This window comes from Clarias gariepinus, chromosome 9 (genome assembly GCF_024256425.1).
Source record: "Clarias gariepinus isolate MV-2021 ecotype Netherlands chromosome 9, CGAR_prim_01v2, whole genome shotgun sequence".
NCBI classification, from domain to species: domain Eukaryota; kingdom Metazoa; phylum Chordata; class Actinopteri; order Siluriformes; family Clariidae; genus Clarias; species Clarias gariepinus.
This window is the reverse complement of record NC_071108.1, coordinates 4,595,670-4,614,314: the sequence shown is the minus strand read 5'-3', so window position 1 is coordinate 4,614,314 and position 18,645 is coordinate 4,595,670.

The window sequence follows — 18,645 nt, the reverse complement described above, 5'->3', positions numbered from 1 at the left end:
TGCTACCTCTCCACCTGGTCTCCTGGACACACAGTATATCCACCTTCCTTCTCTGCATCATATCAACCAACTCTCTTCCCTTCCCTGTCATAGTCCCAACATTCAAAGTCCCTATTATCACTCCTAAACTCTTGCCTTTCCTCTTCTCTCTCTGCTTTCGAACACGCCTTCCTCCTCTCCTTCGTCGACCAACAGTAGCCCAATTTCCACCAGCACCCTGTAGGTCAACAACACCAGTGGCGGTCGTTGTTAACCCGGGCCACGACCGATCCGGTATGGGAATTATATTCGTGATTCGCATCATTGATTTGGCAAATGTTTTACGTCGGATGCCCTTCCTGACACAACCCTCTGCATTTATCCAGACTTGGGACTGGCACAAGAAGACACTGGATTGCGCCCCCCCGTGGTTGCATTTTCATGAACAACCCAACACTACTTTGAATTCACGTCTGGATCACTGTGTTCATTAGTTCATTTCATTATTTTATTTTCATTGGCCTAAAGTAAATTTCATGTTTTTTGTTATGTAGTTTGTAATTATGTACATAGTTTAAACTATAGAATGTATTGTCTGATGCCATGGTTTTCAAAGTGTGGGGCGCCCCCCACTAGTGGGGAATACAGACATGACCGGTGGGGCGCAATGAACGGGAGGGAACTAGTGGAAAATAATAGGAAAGTACCTATTTTAATCCATGCTTTTATTTATTGATAAAAAAGATCGGACACTCGAAACTAAACAAGCACACGCAAAGAAATGGATCATTAATACAATAAATTGAAATAAAAGCAGAGAAAAAGTGGAACCATAGTGCAACAATAACGGTTTAACGTCGGCATGTTAATTTCAGAGGAACAATATATAAGGGAACATTCGGTATTATATATGTAATTTCATTTATTCCAATGTGTATGCTGATGTTTCTGTATTTTTGTTAAAATGTATATTTTATCAGGCAGTACTAGTCTGGCATTTCTAGTTTCCAGTGTGGCAACAAAGTTGCTTTTTGATCCTTCAGGCGCTGAACAAAAAATATTGAAAGATCAATATCGCTCTACGCTTTTTGTTGGTGTGCGGAATTTTGCGACGATCCCTAATTCATTCATTGCGCCGTAGAGAATAATGGTGTTAATGCTTTTAAACATGTATAATTTAATACGGATGTAGCTTATAGACAATATAGAGAGGAAATATATGTGGGTATCTTATTTGCAGGTTTATTTACGTTGCTATTGTATTCGGAGATGCAAATATCAAACTAACTTTACCGCGGACACAAACCGGGTCAGTAGCGTACTGTATGTAGTGAGCAAAATAACGTCAATGGATACATTTGTTACATGGACCACAAAAAAGCAGGCGATTCAGCACTATAAGCATAATCAACCAAAAAGCCAGCCAAAAAGAAATATGATGAAGCTTATGTTGCGCTTGGATTCATGGTGGGGATGGTGGGGCAGAGGTGAGACCCGTGTGTGTTTTGTGTCTTAAACCACTGGCAGCAGACAGCATGAGACCCAACAAAGTAGGCAGATTTGCCCACCCCCTTAAGTGGTGGTCTAATAACCACTGGTCTAATGTGTTATTGCTAAATTTTATGTTCTTTGCTTCTGGTATAATGTTCTGTAGCACTTAGCCTGTATTCACTCTTTGTGTACCAGCTAGAAAAATCACTTTTGAACTAATACTGTACCTGTATATTCCAATACTAATGTCTGTCTTTGTTTAGACAACAGTATAAGATTTTATTTTGTGTACTTGTGAGACAACCTGAACAACGTTTATTTAACACAAATAAACTATACAGTAGTTAGTATACTATATAGTAGTAGTATATATATATATTTTGTAACCTTGTGCAAATTAAATCTGTTGAACTCATGCATAAAATCGGCCTCATAATTATGGATGTTAAAAACATGTTGTAGTGTAGAAAATGCATTCAGCATTTGTAATTTATCCTAAACTATTTTAGTGTACTAGTAACACATTTTGCAATACGGTAGTAGTGTATTTGTATTAACCACAAAGTGTAGTTCTTTTTGTATTTGTAATTGGCCAGATGTATAATAGCATGCTAGCATGCTATTGCTGCAATAAGAATATACTCCTAGTATATTACTTATGTATTTGTAACACAGTAAAAAAAATTGCTGTAATGTACATATAATACATTACAATATATACTTTCATTTCATTAATTACTGTCAGGTATGTTAGTACACACAGCCATATCTAGAATAAGTTTACTAATTATACTTAACGTTGTTCTACTTTAGCACACAAAAGTATACTTAATGCACCTAAAATTGTGCTTTTGTCCAATCTAGTAATAACTTAAATGCACTTAGTCCAAAAGTATTTGGTCCAAAACAGGAAACTTAAAGTATACTAGTTTTGAAGTACAATTATATTAATCTGGCTGCAAGTACACTTAAGTATGCCTTGGCATGCTAGAATTTACAGTAATACTCTATATATTGCATACTTTTTTTTTTTTTTTTTACAGAGCTGCTCATCTAAGCTTTGGTTATAACTTTAGTTATTAAAGGGTAAGATCAAATACTAAATCACATACTAAACTCTTCAAACTTTATAAATCCCAGGAGAGTTTGGCAGTAATTAGAACTTGTAATGTATAATGTACATACTGTAAAAAAATATATACAGTATATATAATATACATACACAGTACTATATGCAGTGAAATGCTTGTACGACCGTCAGTGACCTTAAAAAGAAAATAAAAGCTATATATAAGGAATAAATATTAATAAAAAGAAATACGAAGAAAATAAATTTAACTAGTAAAATAAACTGTACAAATTATAGAAATATAGGAATAATAATAATAATAATAATTATATATATATATATAATTTTTAAAGTGGCAATGGCATGAAAAGTGACGATGCAACATTATTACTCCTGTGTGATGGTGTGATTGAAAGACCTTATCGCCTGCGGGAAGAAGCTCCTCCTCAGTCTCTCTGTGTTGGCCTTTAGGGAGCGGAATCGCTTCCCAGACCGCAACAGAGAGAACAGTCCATTGTTGGGATGGCTGAGGTCCTTCACGATCTTTCTGGCCTTGGTCCAGCACTGCTTGCTGTAGATTGAGTGCAGGTGTCACAGTCAGGCCAGGCTCTGAAACCAGTCAGACACAGCGACCCCTATCACCAGAATATTAATCAAAACCACCTGACACCAATCAACCGGAACACATAAAGACCACACACCACGGCTCAGTCGTCGTCCCAGCTCGTACCCATGAGTGTGGACTCATCTCCTGACTTTCCTAGTAAGAAGATAAAGACTTACCTGTGTACTTACCTGTATCTCTGTTTTCAGAAGCTTTCCCAATCACCGTCCCGGAACGAGTAAACGCCGCAGTACAATGGTGTGTGGGTCTCCGTCGGATCTTCTCAACCCCAGGTTCGCCCCAGGTCTTGTAGTATTCCCTCAGGCAAGACGTAGAAGAATCGAGTTAACCGTTGGTCGCGCTAATTGACAAGTAAACCTTTGATGCTATCGTATCTTTCTCGGCTGATGCACTATAGCCATAGCCTGCCGCTAAGTACATTGACATTAATAAAAACTACTCATCTTGAAACTTACCTTTGTGTGGAGTCCATCCTTGTTACAGCAGGCCCGGGAGCTCGGTGCGGATGATGCGCTCAGCTGATCGCACCACCCTCTGTAGAGCTCGTCTGTCCTGCATGATGCTGTTTCCAAACCAGGTTGTGATGTTTCCCGCCAGGATGCTCTCTATGGTACAGAAGTAGAAATTCCTGAGCACCTTAGAGGGCAGTCTGAAGTCTCTCAAGCGTCTGCGGTGGTAGAGACGCTGCCGGGCCTTTTTCACCACGGTGTTGATGTGACATGACAGGTCCTGCGGGGTGTGAACACAGAGGCTGTCAACTTTCTCCACTGGGCTCCTGTTGATGATGGGGGTCTGGTAGTTCCTCTCCTGCTTTGTACTAAAGTCCACTATCAGCTCCTTTGTCTTGCTGACGTTCAGGAGGAGATTGTTCCCCTGGCACCAGTTCTCCAGATTTCCAATCTCCTCTAGGTAGGCCTGACTCATCATTGTTGGTGATCAGGCCCACCCTGACAGTGTCGTCAGCAAACTCGATGATGGCGGTGGAGTTGGTAGTGGCCACGCAGTAGTGGGTGTACAAAAAGTACAGCAGGGGGCTCAGAACACAACCCTGGGGGGCTCCAGTACTGAGAGTGAGTGAGGCTGAGACATGTCCGCCCATCCTTACTGCCTGTGGTCTGCCGTTCAGAAAATTGGAGATCCACTGACACATTGATGAGCTGAGTTCCAGGTGCTCCAGCTTGGTGGTGAGTGTGGAGGGAATTATGGTATTAAATGCAGAGCTGTAGTCGATGAAGAGCATTTTAACATAATTCCCTTTCCTAGTGTCCAGGTGAGTGAGTGATGTGTGGAGAAGATAAGAGATTGCATCGTTTGTGGAGCGGTTCGGGCAGTATGCAAACTGTAGTGGGTCGAGTGTGTCCGGTAGTGAAGAAATGATGAAGTCTCTGACCAGGCGTTCAAAGCACTTCATTACTACTGAGGTGAGGGCTACAGGGCAATAGTCATTGAGAGAAGCAGGATGAGGGTTCTTTGGGACAGGAACTATGATGAACTCTTTGAAGCATGTAGGGATCACCGACTGAGATAAAGAGAGGTTGAATATCTCAGTTTGGGAAAGCCAGGTTACTGGGATGTACAGGTTACTGGGATGAAACATACAGTATGAGGTCAGGAGACTTGAAATGTAGACCATGTACAGCTTTCAAACGTATTATACTGTTATAATTGCTGACTATTACAATATATGAATAGGTAACATGTTTATTGTTTGGTTTAAGAGATATAGGATCCTACTAAATGCCCAATTTCATTAAACTAATTTGATGTGTGGCTCAATTGTAGTTTGTGATTCTGAATTTTTGGTTTATTAAAGTGTCAGCTTTATCTTATTTCCAGGCACATACTAAGAGGAAACAGATGGAAGCAGGTAGAAGCAAACAGCATGTGTGCAAGGAAAAAGTCTTTCACTTTTGTGAGGAAGTTTGTGAGAAACTTACAAAATCTACTGTATGGTGCATGTTACAACATGATTAAACCAAAGTTGCTTACAACTTAATGTATCCAAACTGTAGCAATGTTTTTTACAAAATCGGACAGTCCCAGGGTGAAGCCTGGTGTCTTTGTGACAAGGGAGCAGCTACAAGTCATGTCTGAATATAAATATCTTGGAGTTTGGGTAGACTCATCAGTCAAACCACAGATAAAGAGGGTTTGTAATCAAGTTGAATTTAGTCTTTCTAATTTCTTTTAGAAAGGCCGGTATTATTTGTACCTGGTCACATGCAAACTCTTCTACATTAAAACCATTAGGATCTCTGTATAAGCAAACCTTGAAAATACTTGACAGGAATCACCACTGTAGGATATTACAAAAACTTTTAAGTTTGGATAACATGATTACCTATGTAAATTTTTGTTTAATCTTTAACTCAGGAAAAGTACCTTCAGTCAGTCGTTATTTTGCCGTTTGTTAATGCAGCACAAGAATGAAACTCTGTCCCAGTGATTATCCGAGAACTGGACTCTGAACATAAAATGTTCAAAATTAATCTGAAGAATTGGTTTATCAACAATCAGACTTGTCAACGTTAACACAATTAATGAGATCCCCCCCTGTATCCTGGTTTTACTTTCTCCTTGTCTTTGTAATGTTATGTTGGCCTTTTAAATTGGTTGGTGTTTGTTTTATATAATATATTCTTCATGTATACATATACATCCCAATTTACTGGGTATATTATGTAGTTTCATGATTTGATGATTATAATATGATATTGTTATGTATTGTTATTGTTAATGGTTTTTAGGGTGAAATTTTATTTTCCAGGGATGGCAGATGATAAATAGTCATTTGGCTAATTCTGGTACATTTACAGATACTGTATGTGAATTAATGTACAATGTCGCTGTCAAATTAATGAACAAACAAACAAACTACTCTTCCAGTGTTAAAGTGCTTGTATACAGTATGCACAACTGCACAATTTGTATTCGTCAACCAAAAAGAGTGCAAGATCACATCTAATCCTCAGCAAGAGTTTGAACTATGGAGCGAGTAGCCTGTGTATGCACGGTGTGATTCTCGTGCCTTTAGAGCTGCACGCTAATAAAATGGTACACGTTCGCGACATATCAGAATGAAACCATGACATCTCAACCAAGAGAACTTGCCAAGCTGGAACAAGCTAGAAGAGGAGCATGTTGTGGAGGAGGACTTTCAAAGCCAAACCTGAGTGGTGTCCCTGTAACATCATTCAGTTAAGTGGTGAGTGGAAACTTATGTAACTTTTATTATTTTACAACATAAAATATTGTATTGGATATATTTTTACATCTTTCAACTAGTTATTGTATTGTATGGCTATGCAGTGTTAAAGGCATTGTCGTGATCGTATAGCCCAGTTTAACTATAGACCGCATTAGTGCAAGTTGATGTCTTGCGTAGCACTACTGTACACACTCTCCAGTGTTCCTCTTATCACCTCAGACCTCACTTCTGAGAAAGGGCAAGAGGGAGAAGGCCAAGAGGTCAACAATAGATCTTGGGAAACTTTACTCCTTGTAGAAACATACTTTTTCTCTTATATTTATTTTCCTTCCCTTAAAACTAATATTATGACATGTTTTGGTCATTTAAATTTGCCTGGGCATTTAATACGACTTGTTTTTGGGGTCGTGGGGTTCTCAAAACGTATTAATATTTCTTTAGTCAAACTTAAACCTTTACGTCTTCAAGTGTCAGCATGACGTCAGGAGGTAGACATCACTCTGTGAACAAAGGTTTGGTTGGATTTTACTTAAAAAACTGTTACAGGATTATCAAAAATTTCACACAGTCTCCCAAAGGTCCACTTTATTTTTATATATTCAATGGTGCTAATTTGGAAAACAAAACACTTTTCTCTGCATTTTTTTGATAACCATTTGCTTTATTTGTTGTCTTTTGTTAATAGAATCTGCAAAGCCTTAAACTCCACACATGACACTAATGGGGGACATGGGGGACCCTCCCAGCCCAGCAAACAGCAGCTGTGAGAGGTGAGTAAATTTGTTAATATTTTAATAATATCTGGTCATTTTACATGTAATCAACCAGTAGTTTCAGGCCACTACCTTAGAAAAAAAGGTTCACAAAAATTTTTTTAAATATTAAAAGCCAACACCCGCTGCTAAAGTTAAGTCATCAAATTCACATTGCATTCTTTTACTGAGAAACAATCTGTTTCTGTCATCATGTCCTAAACTATGGCAAACTCAAGTCATTATTTATGAATATTTTAGAACATGATAATGACAGAAACAGATCGTTTCACAGTAAAACGTAAGGATAAATATATACTGTGTGGAATTATTCCATTGTAATTATTTAAATGTGGTTTATACACAACTCTTAATGAATATTTGTCCCACTGTTTGCTTTTCATTTGTTTCAGCACCTCAAGAACATCATTAACAGCAGGAAGGGGAACTGAAAGTACTTTTAAACAAAGTTGACAAACAAAGTTAATCGTCTCCAGGGTTCCAGCTGCTTTTAATGTTTTTAATGTTTTAAGTGTGTTGCTTAATTGACTTTTACAAATGAATTAATAAAATTAATTGCAATAATTTTGTTGTAATGCATTACACTCCATCACATGTTTAGAAATGCACAACATGTTGTAGAAATACTTTAAGTACTGTAATTTGTCAGCTTTATTTAAATCATAACTGTAAATGTTATTTACAGTACAATTACTATATAAACTGCAGTAGGCGTTTAATATTTACTGCATTATGTGGGTATTGCTGCAGTATTACTACATAATATTGCAGTATTACTACAGTATTACTTCAGTATTAAAGGGAAGATAAAAATGCAGTGGTTTTCGTGTCCAAATCACTGCGTTCCGCGCATATGTTCTGCATATGTAAAAAAAAAAAAAAAAAAAAGGAATATTGAGTATTGGTCTATTGGAAACATTACTGAGATTCTGTTAATTCAATAATACTGAATGCTTGAATGATTTATAGGTTAGTGAACAAAACTTAAAACTGATCTGAGATTGCTCAGGACTGAAAATAAGAAACAAAAAAGTACTTCAGGAAGCCTGGAGGAAGCCAATTTTGTAGTGTGACACAGTACCATTACAAGTATAGAAGAAGGTCTGAAACCTTTTGTCATATGTGGAGTTATGTTATACAGTGTATACTGTAACTGCATTAGGAACATCTGCATAACTGTATTAGTTACATAACTTACTTTTCTCACATAACTAACTTACCATTACACCTCATGCACATTTTCGATCTCAGGTGTGACCCAGTCGGGGCACGACTCCGGCAGGGTTTCTACAATAGATCGTATTTACAGAAGATACTTAAGGCTCAAACCCCACAACCACCAATTACATAATATACATTGTTAGAGCATTTTAAAATAACATATTCAGTATAACAATAACATAAGTAATGTATACTAAAATAAGTTTGAAAATATGACATTCACATTTATAGAGCCTGGACATAGAGGTTGTGCATGGGTTGTTTTCTTTCCCCATACAGATATGGCAGGTCTGTGGATAATCATATCATCATCATAGACACTTATCAGTAAATCACCATGGGACACATTTGCTATTTGCCTTTGTGAAAACCTTTTAACAGCGAGTTGAAAACCTAACCACCTACTACAAGCTAGTCTAGGGTTTTTTTTTACATACAAAAAAATAGGTTTTTAGACAGGATAAAGTAAAGTGGAGGTGGTACAATAGGTTTTAATCAAGAGTTTGGCACAGTATTAGGACTCTAATTAGAGTTTCGTGGCAGTGGTCTCTGATGATGACTTTAGGACAGACATAGATCTCTAATGATCAGTGTGAGACAGTATGTTTATGTTAAACCCATTAAATAAAATGAACTCCATCTACAACCTTCATTTATTTTTTGTAAAATTGTATTATAATATTAATATATAATCAATATGAGGACAAAAATCATTCTTTTTAATGTGAGGTGTTTGGGAAAGTTGTACACAGGGGTGTAAAGATTTATTCTGGTCACAAATTGAGTCATGATACTGTATTTATTTTTCAATTCAAGATTTAGTTTCTTAAAATATTTTTAATGAAATTTAAATAAAGAAAGAATTTGGCCCTCATCCAGAGTGACTTACATTTTTTATCTCATTATACATCTGAGCAGGGCTGGAGTGGGCCTTCTTTTCAGCCCTGGAGTTTCAAGCCTTAGACCGGCCCAATTTAGATCACGACTAACACAATGTAATGTTTGACAGTATCAGAATCTATTTTCTGTAGGAATTACTGCTCATAAATATCCAAACTATCAAATAATGTATAACATTGAAAACCTTTGGTATAGGAACATTTGTGGTTTGTTGAAGATAATAAGAAAAAAATGATACTATAATCTATATCCTGTGACTGAGGTCAAGCTAAGTAATCAAAACTATCAACAGAATCATCTTCATCTGCCTTGTTCCTAGCTCGAGAGCACCTGTATTTAATCACAATAAAAAGCATTCTGTAAGCTTTAACATATGTGGAAAGCATCAATAGGTCACTAGGAACACTTGAGCATAGAATGTTGTTATATTTTAACTAATGTCATCATGTTCGCTTATTCACAGACTGTGGTACAACAGCTTACCTGTGTTTTCCACATTGAGAGCATCAGTCTCTTGCATAATACAACTGGGTCCTGGCTCTGCGTCTGACACTAAATGGAACTTTAAAAATGGTCATATTTCTCACCACAAATTTCTCCATTTTAGCTTTCTGATTAAGCTAAGTCAGATTTATTTATGTGGTGAATCATCTGATGTCATTAATTATCTCAGGGCATTTTTCATTGAGCAGGTGTAATATTCATTCATATTAATATTAATTCTTCTAATTCTTATATTCAATCAATGACAATCCTACCTGCCCATTCTAGTGTGTTGGTCTCATGACTGGTGCTTGGTACCGTTACGGGGCCTGGCTCTTCACTGTTAGCAGAAACCTGGACTAGAAGCTGCTGCTGAAGAGCTACAGTACAAGAAAAAGTTTGATACATAAAAATGAACGGTGGTTTGCACTGCTCCTAACTAGCTTAACGTTAACTTACCGGCCGTTTCATCATCTTCATGTGTTGTTGTACTCTCCTTGCCACTGGTTTTAACGAAAAATTTACTCAGCTTAGTACATTTGGCCGCGTCAGTTTCTAGAGCTTTCTTTTTTTTATTCTGGCCTTTTTAGCGCCACCTTTGCGCTTTTTATTATCAATTTTTCATCTCTCGCGTATCTCTTAACAAGTGATTGAGCTGTTGGGGGAGTCAAATGATAATTACGTCATTATTAACCTGCAGGGTGCAGTCTGCTCATAGGGCTGCGAGAACATAAATAAAAAGAGTGGAGCTGCGGTAAAATAATGAATAAAAAAGTGAGACTATGGTAAAAAAGAAAAAGTGCGACTGCTGTGAGTGCAGGTAGCAGGGGAAACCGGCCCTTGCGGCCAAAAAACGGACCAGCCCACCGGGAATTCTCCCGGTCCTCCGAATTAGCTAATCTGTGTCTGCATCTAAGCTGTTAAGAGTTAAGGGCCCAACAGTGGCAACTTGGTGGTTGTGGGGTTTGAGCCTGGGACCTACTTAACCGTAGCCCAGTGCCTTAACCACTGAGCTAGCCCTGACTTTATTACTAAAGTCTCCTTACTCTTTGCCTTGAAATAAACAGCATTTTTTTTGTCTGCATAAGCCTAAGTGTATTAACAATATGTACAAACTGTAACGATACGCCAAGTCACACCCTCGTCTTGAGCCAAGTCATGATCACCTGCAACTCCTTTCCACATTCTATTCCACGGCTTTGGTTTTGCCACCACATTCTCCGGCATGAGCACACCTGCTCGGTATTTCATTCATCACTTTTACCCTATATAACTCTTTCTTGGACAGCAAACTCTTGCCAAAATATTGCATGTTCCAAGGCCAGTGTTTTCATGTCTAGTGTTTTTGGAAATAATACCGTTTGCCTCTCACGTTGTTGACCCTTTCTCACTTCTGGTTACATCTTTAGCCTCACGAATCGGAAATGTTTTTGCTACGTTGACTAATAACCCGGCATTGAACCATTGCTTCCACTGTCGATTCCGATTCTGCCTATTTAGGATTACTGCAACTCTGATCTCCTCACTCTGCAGCTGCTCTCCTTCTATCCACGCATCGGATTCAGCATGTGTGCTGCAGCCATTATGGGAGTAATTTCTATTTGGTTTAATGGGATTTCACTTACTTTAAAGGAACAAAAGGTACCCATCGGAATATAATCGACATTTTCTGTAGTAAATTTAAGAAGTGCTTGCCTAGGAGTTTAAGCTATACATAGGATGAGGAATCTTACTTGCAAAAGCTGACCATAAAAGGCCTCCTGGAACATGCTTGCCCAAGAAGTTGAGATATACATAGAACGGGGGAACTTAAGGAAACCCAGCTGTTGTAACATCACTGTATACTGAATAAGCTCCGTTGTATAGGAGTGTATTTAAAGGAAGAGCAGTCAGAGATCAGTGTGATTCTGCAGTCTCCCCCAGACGTTATTGCATGAAAATAAAGGTTGTTATCTTCTGAAACCAAAGCCTGAGTCTTCAATTAATTTTCACGACACCATCATCTTGCCACACAGCCGCGCTCACTCTGCTGCTGCTCTCTCTCTACCTGCGCGTCGGATTCAGCACGCGCGCAGCCTACATCTCTCCACACAGCCACGCTCACTCTGCTGCAGCTCTTGCTCAAATTGAGCGTTTTCAGCCGCGCTCCCTCTGCTGGTCACTGCGCCACTCTGTGTCACATGTCCCTTAACCCCTGCCTACAGCCACTGGCATGCCACTGCTCACTTCAAGTAATGTTTTTTGATTATAATTATCCCTTTGTCTGACTTTCACATTTGCATTAAAATCAGTTATATTAACTCTACTCTGTTGTGTCTGCTTTTGGGTCCTCCAAGCCTGCCTCACACGAACATGCCGTGATAGAATAATTCAGCCACAATAGACCCAGCAGACCCAGGACAGCTCAGAACCGCCTTGGAGGCCCAGGGCACCCTCCTTGGCACACACCAAGGGAAAATTCAGCAGGTCAACCAAGACCTTAAGCTTATGGCAGACACTCTCACTGCACTAACTTTTCAGATCGAACAGCTTCAGGTCACACCACCTTAAGTTCCCCACCACGCCTATCCGAGAACCTCGTCTGTCGCCTCATGCTCATTGTCTCTCGAATTGCAACATGCCTTACTGAACGTTTTAAGATAGCTTATGTCATCACTCTTCTCTCTGCTAAGGCCCATGAATGGGGAATGGCGCTTTGGGATGCCATTCCCCATTGCACCAATTACCAAACATTTACTGAGGAAATTAAGAGTCTTTGACTGCTCAATCTCAGGCCGAGAGGCAGCGGGGGCAGATGTTGAGACTCCGCCAAGGAACACGTTCAGCATATGATTATGCCATTGAGTTCCGCACCCTGGCGGTTTCTTGCGGATAGAACAATTGTGCCAGGTATGATGTGTTTTTTCACGGGCTGAGTGAGGCCGTCAAGGATGAGTTGATCTCTCGGGAGCACCCTACAAACCTAGTAGGGAGCTGGGAATCCCTTTTCTGCCCGTACAACCCCCTGTCTGTCCAGGCCCTTGACGGAAGCTCTTTATCTCCCATTACTCATCGCACACCCCTCATCACTTTTAGAACCTCAGGTAACCACGTAGAAACTATCGACTTTTTCATTATGAAGAGCTCTCATGCTCCAGTCGTCCTTGGTAATCTGTGGCTGGGCAAACAAAATCCTAACATTGATAGGGCCAAAAGCACCATTCTCGATTAAAGCCCTGCCTGTCTGTCTTCGTGCCTTCACTCTGCTAGAGCTCATTCACTCTCTGCTTATTCACTCTCTGCTAGTGTTCTTAATAAGAAAGTTCCTGATCTGTCCAATGTCCAGCCTGAGTACAGTGACCTCCGGGAGGTTTTCAGTAAGTCATGTGCCCTCTCTCTGCCACCCCACAGACCTTACGACTGCTCCATCGATCTCCTCCGAGGTACTAACCCCCCCGAGAGGACATTTATACTCCCTTTCGGCCCCAGAGGGGGAGGCTAAACAAGTACATAACTGAGTCACTGTCTGCAGGGATCATCCGACCTTTTTCCTCCCCAGCGAGAGCTGGTTTCTTTTTCGGGGCCAAGAAAGATAAGTCCCTTTATCCCTGCATCGATTACCAGGGACTAAATGCCATCACAATCAAGAACCGATAGCCCCTGCCTCTCATGTCTACGGCCTTTGAGCTCTTGCAAGGAGCATGTGTTTTCACCAAGCTGGATTTGCGGAATGCATACCATCTGGTGGGAATACAAGAGGGGGATGAATGAAAGACTGCCTTTAGTACCCCGACAGGCCACTACAAGTACTTCCTAAATATCTCTGTCTTTGTCTATCTGGATGACATTCTAATCTTCTTCCATTTTATAGAGGAGCACAGAGTGCGCGTTCGACAGGTCTTGCAGAGACTCCTTGAAAACAAGCTTTATGTCAAGGCAGAAAAATGTAAATTTCACAGAGACTCTGTGCCATTTCTGGGTTTCATTAACTCCCCTTCCTGCCTACAGATGGAGCCATCTACACTAACTGCCGTCAAAGACTGGCCCACTCCTACATCCAGATGGAACCTCCAACGGTTCTTGGGGTTCGCTAATTTTTACAGACACTTTGTCAGAAATTATAGTTCCGTAGCAGCTCCCCTCACTGCTCTAACCTCCACAAAAGTGCCCTTCTTCTGGAGCAGGCAGGCTGAGGATGCGTTCACTGACCTAAAGCGCAGGTTCACTTCTGCACCCATACTGATCATCCCAGACCCTTCCCATCAGTTTGTGATGGAGGTGGACGCTTCCAAGTCAGGGGTCAGGGCCATCTTGTCTCAAACATCACCCAAGGACAGTAAGTTACACCCCTGCTCCTTCTTCTCCTGTCGTCTGTCCCCGGCAGAGAGGAACTATGACATAGGAGATCAAGAACTGTTGGCAGTAAAACTAGCACTGGAGGAGTGTAGACACTGGTTGGAGGAAACTGCTGCTCTGTTCTTAGTCTGTACTGACCATAAGAACCTAGAGTACCTCAGATCAGCCAAGAGGCTCAACGCTCGTCAGGCCAGGTGGAGCCCGCACCCTATTCCTCCTTCAGCAATGGTTCTGGTGGCCATTTATAAAGGCTGATGTTCAGGGGGTTTGTGACAGCCTGTGACACTTGCATTAGGAACAAGTCGACCAACAAACCTCCTGCTGGTTTACTGAATCCTCTCCCAGCTCTTTGCCGGCCTTGGTCTCATATTGCTCTGGATATTGTTACCGGCCTCCCCAATTCTGATGGCAATACCTGTATACTGACCATACTGTAGTTGATTGCTTCTCCAAGTCTGCCCATTTCATTTTCTTGCCGAAGCTCCCGTCAGCCAAGGAAACAGCCGAGTTGATCATCCTCCACGCCTTTTGTCTGCATGGTCTCCCCACCGACATTGTCTCCGACCGCGGCCCCCAGTTCTCAGCAGAATTCTGAAAGGCAATTTGCAGACTAATCGGAGCAACACCCAGCCTATCCTTTAGTTACTACCCTCAGTCAAATGGGCAGATAAGGAACTGAAAAAGGCTCTAAGGTGGTGCATGGCTAACGAGATGCAACCACGTGGAGCAGGACACTCCTCTGAATTGAGTATGCGCACAACTCCCTACTGACCTCCACCACAGGCATTTCATATTCCAAAACACCCGCAAACCAAATTTCATTTTCCCATAAGAAATAATGGAAACTTAAAATTCTCGTTCTACAGCCCAAAAAAATAAATACATAAAAATAATTACTACAAAATATAAAGTAAAAATAAAACAAATTAACATGCACTTTACCTTTCAAAAAGGTAAAAAATAATTCCCGACAGATAAGTGTTTCTGTTCCTGTGTACAGGCGCTGTGTATGTGTGTGTGTATGTGTGTGTGAGAAAGAAAGAAAGAAAGATAGATAGATAGATAGATAGATAGATACATACATACATACATACATACTTTATTCATCCCCATGAGGAAATTCACAGATCCCATGGAGAAATTCACAGATACCCATGGGGATACCGCAATGAAAATATTACAATGCAGCTAAGGACAAATTATAATAAACAGAATGTGTAGCTCACCTCTCATTGCGCTGCATAGCATCTATGGGAGTCACGTGACAAAAGAACGAACGACTAGAAGGGTCATTAAGAAAAAACTGCTCAATTCTGTTTCTTGTACATAATGTAAACACAGCACCCCATATTAACAGAAAAAAAATGAATTGTTGACATTTTTGGAGATTTCTTAAAAAAGAAAAACTGAAATATCATATGGGCCTAAGTATTCAGACCCTTTGCTCAGTATTTAGTAGTTTTTTTTTTTAGCTAATACAGCTATGAGATTTTTTTGGCAAAGATGCAACAAGTTTTTCACACCTGGATTTGGGTATCCTTTGCCATTCTTTCTTGCAGATCCTTTTCAGTTCTGTCAGGTTGGATGGTAAATGTTGGTGGACAGCCACTTTTAGATCTTTCCAGAGATGCTCGATTGAGGTTAATTCAGGGCTCTGGCTGGGCCATTCAAGAACAGTCACAGAGTTGTTGTGAAGCCACTCCTTCGTTATTTTATCTGTGTGCTTAGGGTCATTGTCTTGTTGGAAGGTGAACCAACGACCCAGTCTGAGGTTCTGAGTGCTGTGGAAAAGGTTTTCGTCCAGGTTATCCCTGTACTTAGCCGCATTCATCTTTCTCAATTGCAACCAGTCGTCCTGTCCCTGCAGCTAAAAAACACCCCCACAGCATGATGCTGCCACTAACAATATTTCACTGTTGGGGCTTTATTGGACATGTGTGAAGAAAACCAGGCAGTGGCTGGTTTTCTCCACACATACTGCTTAGAATTAAGGCCAAAAAGTTTTATCTTGGTCTTATCAGACCAGAAAATCTTAATTCTCAACATTTTAGAGTCCTCCGGGTGTTTTTTAATGTCTATTGCACTGAGGAGAGGCTTCCGTCGGGCCACTCTGCCATAAAGCCCTGACTGGTGGAGGGCTGCAGTGATGGTTGACTTTCTACAACTTTCTCCTCTCTTCCGACAGCATCTCTGGAGCTGAGTCACAGTCATCTTTGGGTTCTTCTTTATCTCTCTCACCAAGGCTCTTCTCCCCCGATAGCTTAGTTTGGCTGGACAGCCAGCTCTAGAAGGGTAGTCTTTTCACCAAATACCTTTTTGATCTTACTTGAGTACATTTTTTGGCTACTCGACCCACCTCTGCTGATGTTTAATTATGTAAACAAAATATTCTATATAGAATTAGCTAAATGTATGAATTCTCCAATTCAATTATACAGTAATCCTATATAATTATACAGTACTGTATTTAAAGCACTCACCTGGACACTAGTAAGAGGATTATGTTAAAATGCTATTTGTCATCTACAGCTTAGCGTTTAACAGTATAATTCCATCCACACTGGCCACCAAGCTGGAGCGCTTGAGACTCACTACGGGCAAGTGCTTGGAGCTGCTGATCAGAGACTTCATCATCTCTTCACTTCCTGACACACCACCAAACTGTTCAAGAGAGGATGCCATTACTCATCTCCTTCATACATCACTTACTCACCTGGGCACTAGTGGCCTCCAAATTCTCCAAGTCCCAATTTGATCGAGCATCCATGGGATGCATTGAAAAAACATGTCTAATCCACTTCGCAAAGCACAGCACCTAAAGGATCCACTGCCCTGGCAACAGAACCCACAGCAATATACCCAGAGACTCTGTGGGGCCATGCTCTGAATGGGCTATAGCTGTGCTGTTGACACAAAGGGAACACAAAACCTAGGTGGTTTTAATGTTACCTGATTAATGTATATTAAATGCGGGACGTTTAGAACACAGTAAAAACCTCCTTTATTTTTTTTTATAATCTCCTGCTAGACTAATGGACTTATCCCAGGGTTTCACTAGTGCTGGAATACGATCAACGTAGAAAGTTTTTTCAATTCTCCTGAGGCATGATTGAACTGCATGTCTCATTTAGGGTAAAACACCAGTCTCCCAGGAACTGCTTTAATGGCCCAAACATGTGGAAATAGGCTGGAGCAAGGTCAGGACTGTACAGAAAATGTGACAATAACTCCCAGCCGAGTTTACGGGCCCCCTCTGTCCTCCACTATCGCTCGCCAGCTTCATACCTGCATGCCAGTTGGACACTGCCTCCAGACCCGCATATACATATCCTCCTAACTGTTCTCCTGTTTTCCGTCCGCCCTCCTTAAACCCTATCACTTTTTTAAAAATAAAATAATCGGTAAGGCCTTACCGTGTGTCTATGGAGTCACCTGTGAGTTAAACACGTTACACATGTTATTATTTAAATATAAAATGCCTTATATATATATATATATATATATATATATTTTTTTTTTTGCATTATGTAATTTAGAATTGCAGTTAACTATATATATTTTTTTCAATTATTATAAAATATTGTTGGAAAACCATCAGGTCCAAAAAAACTGAATCATTCTTTAGCCTAAGCAACGCTCTGTCTGCATACCCTAAAGCTGTTCATCTTGTCTTGTCCTTTTACAGTATGTCCTAGGACATTTATGAACATGACTTAATTCTTAGATCTGACACACTTTATATTGATAAACTTCGACAGAACCAATTATGCAAAACTGTCATAAGGAAAAGCATACAAAGCTATTTTTTATTAAAAAACAAAAATACATTGGTACAGTATGTAAATGCAAAATATTTCTGAGTACATGCAACACAATGAATAAATGTAATAATACAATTTACAACATTAATGAAAAAAACATTAGTTTTACAGAAACAACATTAGTAGATAATTATTAAGTAAAGAATAAATCACTTTGGACAAACTGTTATAGGAAAATAATCAAAGGCTAGGTAGCGTGATTACGTTAGATTACTGTACAATCAACAGTAAATTGATATAATTAAAATGGCTTAATTTTTTCTCTCTGTTGCCAAGAAACAACGCAAAAACTTCTCTGTCTTCTTCATGTGTCTAAAAACTTTCTGCATTACCTCTAACTGCTGCAAACTGGGGACCACACTGACACTGGAGACTCCTTCTCTCCCTCTTTTATTCTCTATACTGCTTATTCTGTACATGTGGGGTGCATCCCGAAACAAGTGGCAATCCTTCCATTGGCAGAAGCATACACACCAACCAGGGACAATTTGTAAATGCCAATTATCCTAATATGCATGTTTTTTAACTATGGAAGGTTTATAAACTTATAAACTATTTTTATTTTTAGTTCTATTTTTCCTAGTTTAATTTAATTTTTTAATTTAATTTCTATTGTATTTCTTTTATTCATATTTATTTCTTATTTGTAAAATTTAACTCTCTTTTAGGGTCAATGGCAGTCGTATAATGCATTTCACTACATTTCGTACTGTGTATGTTTGTGTATGTGACAAATAAAA